This window comes from Arachis stenosperma, chromosome 2 (assembly GCF_014773155.1).
Source record: "Arachis stenosperma cultivar V10309 chromosome 2, arast.V10309.gnm1.PFL2, whole genome shotgun sequence".
NCBI classification, from domain to species: Eukaryota; Viridiplantae; Streptophyta; class Magnoliopsida; order Fabales; family Fabaceae; genus Arachis; species Arachis stenosperma.
In genome coordinates, this window is record NC_080378.1 from 7,870,219 (window position 1) to 7,878,613 (window position 8,395).

General features: G+C 42.1%; 1 non-coding gene across 1 annotated transcript; it reads right to left on the reverse strand.

The window, feature by feature from the left end:
- Window positions 1–548: 548 nt before the first annotated feature.
- Window positions 549–656, reverse strand: LOC130964255 (small nucleolar RNA R71). Its single transcript, XR_009080356.1, has one exon. It is a non-coding gene; the product is annotated as a small nucleolar RNA R71 (small nucleolar RNA).
- Between the last annotated feature and the right edge of the window lie 7,739 nt (window positions 657–8,395).

Sequence of the window (8,395 nt, forward strand, 5' to 3'; positions counted from 1 at the left end):
TTCATATGAGCAGGAGCAGAGACAAAGGCATTCTTGTTGAAGCTGATCCTGAACCCGAAAGGACCTTGAAGAGAAAGCTAAGAGAAGCCAAAGCACAACTCTCTTTAGAGGACCTGACCGAATTCTTCAAAGAAGAAGAACCCATGGCAGCCGAAAACAACAACAATGCCAACAATGCAAGGAAGGTGCTGGGTGACTTTACTGCACCTACTCCCGACTTCTATGGGAGAAGCATCTCTATCCCTGCCATTGGAGCAAACAACTTTGAGCTTAAGCCTCAATTAGTTTCTCTAATGCAACAGAATTGCAAGTTCCATGGACTTCCAATGGAAGATCCTCATCAGTTTTTAGCTGAATTCTTGCAAATCTGTGACACAGTCAAGACTAATGGGGTTAACCCTGAGGTCTATAGACTGATGCTATTCCCTTTTGCTGTAAGAGACAAAGCTAGAATATGGTTGGATTCTCAACCTAAAGAAAGCCTGGACTCTTGGGAAAAGCTAGTCAATGCCTTCTTGGCAAAGTTCTTTCCACCACAAAGATGGAGTAAGCTTAGAGTGGAAGTCCAAACCTTCAGACAGAAGGATGGAGAATCCCTCTATGAAGCTTGGGAAAGATACAAACAATTAATCAGAAGATGTCCTTCAGACATGCTTTCTGAATGGAGCATCATAGGTATTTTCTATGATGGACTCTCTGAACTATCTAAGATGTCCTTGGATAGCTCTGCTGGAGGATCTCTTCATCTGAAGAAGACGCCTACAGAGGCTCAAGAGCTAATTGAAATGGTTGCAAATAACCAATTCATGTATACTTCTGAAAGAAATCCTGTGAACAATGGGACTAGTCAGAAGAAAGGAGTTCTTGAGATTGATACTCTGAATGCCATATTGGCTCAGAATAAAATATTGACTCAACAAGTCAATTTGATTTCTCAAAGTCTGTCTGGAATGCAAAATGCACCAAACAGTACTAAGGATGCTTCATCTGAGGAAGAAGCTTATGATCCTGAGAACCCTTCCATGGAAGAGGTGAATTACCTAGGAGAACCCTATGGAAATACCTACAATTCTTCATGGAGAAATCACCCAAATCTCTCATGGAAGAATCAAGAGAGACCTCAACAAGGTTTCAATAACAATAATGGTGGAAGAAACAGGTTTAGCAATGGCAAGCCTTTTCCATCATCTTCTCAGCAACAGACAGAGAGTTCTAAGCAGAATACTTCTGACTTAGCAACAATGGTCTCTGATCTAATAAAGACCACTCAAAGTTTCATGAATGAAACAAGGTCCTCCATCAGAAATTTGGAAGGACAAGTGGGTCAGCTGAGCAAGAAAGTTACTGAACTCCCTCCTAGTACTCTCCCAGGTAATACAGAAGAAAATCCAAAAGGAGAGTGCAAGGCCATCAACATGGCCGAATATGGAGAGGAAAGAGAGGAAGAAGACGCCACTGAGAAAGACCCCAGTGGGCGTGCACCACTCTCCTCTGAGTTCCTCAATGAGGAACCTTGGGAATCTGAGGCTCAAAATGAGACCATAGAGATTCCATTGGACTTACTTCTGCCATTCATGAGCTCTGATGAGTATTCTTCCTCTGAAGAGGATGAGTATGTCACTGAAGAGCAAGTTGCTAAATACCTTGGAGCAATCATGAAACTAAATGACAAGTTATTTGGAAATGAGACTTGGGAGGATGAACCTCCCTTGCTCACCAAAGAACTGGATGACTTGTCTAGGCAGAAACTGCCTCAAAAGAGGCAGGATCCTGGGAAGTTTTCTATACCTTGTATCATAGGCACCATGACCTTCAAGAAGGCCTTGTGTGACTTAGGGTCAAGTGTAAACCTCATGCCCCTCTCTGTAATGGAGAAATTAGGGATCTTAGAGGTGCAAGCTGCAAGAATCTCATTAGAGATGGCAGACAACTCAAGAAAACAAGCCCATGGACTTGTAGAGGATGTTCTGGTTAAAGTTGAAGACCAGTACATTCCTACTGATTTCATAGTCCTAGAGACTGGGAAGTGCATGGATGAATCCATCATCCTTGGCAGACCCTTCCTAGCCACAGCAAAGGCTGTGATTGATGTTGACAGAGGAGAGTTAATCATTCAAGTGAATGAAAAATCCTTGGTGTTTAAGGCCCAAGGATATCCCTCTGTCATCATGGAGAGGAAGCATGAAGAGCTCCTCTCAAAACAGAGCCAAACAGAGCCCCCACAGTCAAACTCTAAGTTTGGTGTTGGGAGGCTACAACCAAACTCTAAGTTTGGTGTTGAAACCCCACATTCAAACTCTAAGTTTGGTGTTGGGAGGTTTCAACACGGTTCTGAGCATTTCTGAGGCTCCATGAGAGCCCTCTGTCAAGCTAATGACATTAAAGAAGCGCTTGTTGGGAGGCAACCCAATGTTTTATAATTAATTATTTTCTTTTGTTATTTTATCTTTTTTGTAGGTTGATGATCATAAGAAGTCACAAAAACAATGAAAAAAGCAAAAACAGAATAAAAAACAGGAAGAAAAACAGCACACCCTGGAGGAGAAGAAACTGGCGTTCAAACGCCAGTAATGCTAGCTGTTGGGCGTTTAACGCCCAGTCTGGCACCATTCTGGGCGTTTAACGCCAGAAAGGGGCACCAGACTGGCGTTAAACGCCAGTAAAGGGCAAGAACCTGGCGTTAAACGCCAGGAATGGGCACCAGCCCGGCGTTTAACGCCAGAAATGGCTCAAAACGTGATTTTGAGCAACATTTGGTGCAGGGATGACTTTTTCTTGACACCACTGGATCTGTGGACCCCACAGGACCCCACCATCACTCTCTCTCTTCTTCCCCCATTCACCAATCACCTCAACACCTCTTTCCCAAAAACCCCTCACCTATCAAATCCCATCTTTCTCTTCACCACTCACATCCATCCTTCATAAATCCCCACCAACCTCACCCTTCAAATTCAAACCACTTTCCCTCCCAAACCCACCCTCCATGGCCGAACCTTTACCCCCCTCTCTCCTATAAATACCCTTCTTCAACTCTTCATTTTCACACAACCTAAACACCCTTTCTTACCCTTCTTGGCCGAACACACTACCATCTCCCTTCTTCCTCATTTCTTCTTCTTCTACTCTCTTCTTTCTTCTTTTGCTCGAGGACGAGCAAACATTTTAAGTTTGGTGTGGTAAAAGCGTTGCTTTTTCGTTTTTCCATAACCATTTATGGCATCCAAGGCCGGAGAAACCTCTAAAAAGAGGAAAGAGAAGGCAAAAGCTTCCACCTCCGAGTCATGGGAGATGGATAGATTCCTCTCAAGGGTGCATCAAGACCACTTCTATGAAGTTGTGGCCTTGAAGAAGGTGATCTCCGAGGTCCCCTTTTCACTCAAAAAGGGTGAATATCCGGAGATCCGCCATGAGATCCGAAGAAGAGGTTGGGAAGTTCTTACCAACCCCATTCAACAAGTCGGAATCTTGATGGTTCAAGAGTTCTATGCCAATGCATGGATCACAAAGAACCATGACCAAAGTGTGAACCCGAATCCAAAGAATTATCTCACTATGGTTCGGGGGAAATACTTGGATTTTAGTCCGGAAAGTGTGAGGGTGGCGTTCAACTTGCCCATGATGCAAGGAGATGAGCATCCTTACACTAGAAGGGTCAACTTTGATCAAAGGTTGGACCAAGTCCTCACAGTCATATGTGAAGAGGGCGCACAATGGAAGCAAGATTCAAGAGGAAAGCCGGTCCAATTGAGAAGGCATGACCTCAAGCCCGTGGCTAGAGGATGGTTAGAGTTCATACAACGCTCAATCATCCCCACTAGCAACCGGTCCGAAGTTACCATAGACCGGGCCATCATGATCCATAGTATCATGATTGGAGAAGAAATAGAGGTTCATGAGGTTATAGCCCAAGAACTCTATAAGGTGGCAGACAAGACCTCCACCTTGGCAAGGTTAGCCTTTCCTCATCTCATTTGTCACCTCTGTTATTCAGTTGGAGTTGACATAGAGGGAGACATTCCCATTGATGAGGACAAGCCCATCACCAAGAAAAGGATGGAGTACACAAGAGATCTCACTCATCATGAGATCCCTGAGATTCCTCAAGGGATGAATTTTCCTCCACAAAACTATTGGGAGCAACTAAACACCTCCCTAGGAGAACTAAGTTCCAACATGGGACAACTAAGGGTGGAGCATCAAGAACACTCCATCATCCTTCATGAAATTAGAGAAGATCAAAGAATCATGAGGGAGGAGCAACAAAGACAAGGAAGAGATATTGAGGAGCTCAAGCACTCCATAGGATCTTCAAGAGCAAGAAAGAGCCGCCATCACTAAGGTGGACCCGTTCTTTGATTTCCTTGTTATTTGTTCTTCTGTTTTTCGAATTTTAATGCTTATGTTTATCCATGTTTGTGTCTTGTGATCATTAGTGTCTTAGTGTCTATGCCTTAAAGTTATGAATGTCCTATGAATCCATCACCTCTCTTAATAAAAACGTGCTTAATTGAAAAGGAAAGAATTGCATGAATTCTGAATTTTATAATAGTTTAATTATCTTGATGTGGTGGCAATATTTTTGTTCTCTGAATGTATGCTTAAACAGTGCATATGTCTTTTGAATTTGTGGTTCATGAATGTTGGCTCTTGAAAGAATGATGAAAAAGGAGACATGTTACTGAGGATCTGAAAAATCAATAAAATGATTCTTGAAGCAAGAAAAAGCATTTCAAAAAAAAAAAAAAAAAGAGACCGAAAAAAAAAACGAAAAAAAAAAGAAAGAGAAAAAGAAAGAATAAAGTTGTGATCCAAGGCAAATAAGAGTGTGCTTAAGAACCCTGGACACCTCTAATTGGGGACTTTAGCAAAGCTGAGTCACAATCTGAAAAGGTTCACCCAATTATGTGTCTGTGGCATGTATGTATCCGGTGGTAATACTGGAAGACAGAGTGCTTTGGGCCACAGCCAAGACTCAAAAAATAGCTATGTTCAAGAATCATCATACTTTACTAGGAGAATCATTAACACTATCTGGATTCTAAGTTCCTAAAGAAGCCAATCATTCTGAATTACAAGGGATAGAGTGAGATGCCAAAACTATTCAGAGGCAAAAAGTAAAAGCCCCGCTCATCTAATTGATACTGATCTTCATAGATGTTTTTGGAGTTCATTGCATATTCTCTTCTTTTTATCTTATTTGATCTTCAGTTGCTTGGGGACAAGCAACAATTTAAGTTTGGTGTTGTGATGAGCGGATAATTTGTATACTTTTTGGCATTGTTTTTAGTATGTTTTTAGTATGATCTAGTTAGTTTTTAGTATTTTTATTAGTTTTTAGTTAAAATTCACTTTTCTGGACTTTACTATGAGTTTGTGTGTTTTTCTGTGATTTCAGGTATTTTCTGGCTGAAATTGAGGGACCTGAGCAAAAATCTGATCCAGAGACTCAAAAGGACTGCAGATGCTGTTGGATTCTGACCTCCCTGCACTCGAAGTGGATTTTCTGGAGCTACAGAAGCCCAATTGGCGCGCTCTCAACGGCGTTGGAAAGTAGACATCCTGGGCTTTCCAGCAATATATAATAGTCCATACTTTGCCCAAGATTTGATGGCCCAAACTGGCGTTCAAAGTCACCTCAAGAAATCCCAGCGTTAAACGCTGGAACTGGCACCCAAATGGGAGTTAAACGCCCAAACTGGCACCAAAGCTGGCGTTTAACTCCAAGAAGAGTCTCTACACGAAATTGCTTCATTGCTCAGCCCAAGCACACACCAAGTGGGCCCGGAAGAGGATTTTTATGTCATTTACTCATTTCTGTACACCCTAGGCTACTAGTTTCTTATAAGTAGGACCTTTTACTATTGTATAGGAATCTTTTGATCACTTTTAGATCTCTAGATCATCTTTGGACATTTTAGTTCTTAGATCATTGGGAGGCTGGCCATTCGGCCATGCCTAGACCTTATGCTTATGTATTTTCAACGGTGGAGTTTCTACACACCATAGATTAAGGTGTGGAGCTCTGCTGTACCTCGAGTATTAATGCAATTACTATTGTTCTTTCATTCAAATTCCGCTTGTTCTTTTACCAAGATATCACTTGATCTTCAACATGATGAAGGTGATGATTGACGCCCATCACCATTCTCACCCATGAACAAGGTGACTGACAACCATTCTTGTTCTACAAGCATCTGAGGCTTAGTGAATATCTCTTGGATTCCTGATTGCACGATGCATGGTTGATCGCCTGACAACCGAGTGCTCGCCTGACAAACGAGCCAACCATTCCGTGAGATCAGAGTCTTCGTGGTATATGCAAGAACTGATGGCAGCATTCAAGAGAATCCGGAAGGTCTAACCTTGTCTGTGGTATTCTGAGTAGGATTCAATGATTGAATGACTGTGACGTGCTTCAAACCTGTAACCTACTAGGGCGTTAGTGACAGACGCAAAAGAGTTATTCTATTCCGGTAGGGGAGGGAACCACACCGGTGATTAGCAGCACTGTGACAGAGTGTGTGCATTAGCTTTCACTGCGAGGATGGGAGGTAGCTGCTGACAACAGTGAGACCCTATACGAGCTTGCCATGGAAAGGAGTAAGAAGGGTTGGATGAAGACAGTAGGAAAGCAGAGAGACGGAAGGGAAGGCATCTTCATGCGCTTATCTGAAGTTCCTACCAATGAATTACATAAGTATCACTATCTTTATCTTTTATGTTATTTTCGTTCATCACCATATATATCTGAGTTTGCCTGACTAAGATTTACAAGATGACCATAGCTTGCTTCAATACTAACAATCTCCGTGGGATCGACCCTTACTCACGTAAGGTTTATTACTTGGACGACCCAGTGCACTTGCTGGTTAGTTGTGCGAAGTTGTGTAATGCCATGGTATTGAGCGCACCAAGTTTTTGGAGCCATTACCAGGGATTATGAGAGTTGTGAAAAAGTATAGTTCACAATTTCGCGCACCAGACCCCATAGCAAGTCAAGTGATTTGGAGTTATGCTTAAAGGAAAAACATGCTTTATTCTAGTATCAGGGAGGCTGCTGGTGGTGTTGTCAATGTATGGATTGGTTTTACCATTTTACTTCTGGCATTAGGTCGCTCCAACCATTGATACACGCAACTAAAACACAACATAAATGCCGAACAACTTTCTCATCCTTCTCGTTAAGACCCCATAGCAGGGTTAAGTGATCTGAAGTTGGGCTTAGAGGAAAAACATGCTTAATTATAGTAACAGTGAGGCTGCTGATGGTGTTGTCAATGTATGGATTTATTTACCGTTCTTACTTTTGGAATTTGATTGCTCCAACCATTGATGTACGTAACTAAAATACGACGTAAATGCCGGACAACTTACTCATCCTTCTCTTTAAGACCTTATAGCAGGGTTAAGTGATCTGAAGTTGGGCTTCGAGGAAAAACATGCTACATTCTAGTATCAGGGAGGCTGCTGGTGGTGTTGTCAATGTATGACTTGGTTTACCATTGTTACTTCTGGAATTTGGTCGCTCTCACCATTGATGTACGCAACTAAAACACGACGTAAATGCCGGAAAACTTTCTGATCCTTCTCGTTAAGACCCCATAGCAGGGTCAACTGATTTGGAGTTGTGCTTAGAGGAAAAACATGCTATATTCTAGTATCAGGGAGGCTGCTGGTGGCGTTGTCAATGTATGGATTGGTTTACCGTTGTTACTTCTGAAATTTGGCCGTTCCAACTATTGATGTATGCAACTAAAGCACAATGTAAATGCCGGACAACTTCCTGATCCTTCTCGTTAAGACCCCATAAGTGATCTGAAGTTGGACTTAGAGAAAAACATGCTCCATTCTAGTATCAGGGAGGCTGCTGGTGGTGTTGTCAATGTATGGTTGCTCATGGTTATTGGCATGATTTTTTTTTACAAAAAAAAGAATAATTTCGAAAAAGCTCAATATTGCTCCGAAGAAACCAAATCACCATTTTGTAGAGAAAGAAAAAATGGTGGTTTGGTTTTTTGGGATCAATTTTCACCTTTTTTCAAATTTTTCTCTCCAAAAAATATACCGACAGTAAGGAATCATCCATTGACAACACCACCAGCAACCTCCTTAATGCCTCTAAGCCCAACTCCAGACGACTTGATCCTGCTATGGGGTCTTAACGAGAAGGATCAGGAAGTTGTCCACTATTTTTGGCGTGTTTTGGTTGCATACATCAATGGTTGGAGTTACCAAATCCTCAGCGTAGATAGGAATGCACGAGAAAAGGAATTTTTTGGTTACCAAAGGATGGCATTATATCCACGAGCCAGGTTGAACTGTACGCCACAAATCGAAGAGAGTATCTGAGTTAAAACTGAAAAATTTGCTACCTCGATGAGTACGATCAAGA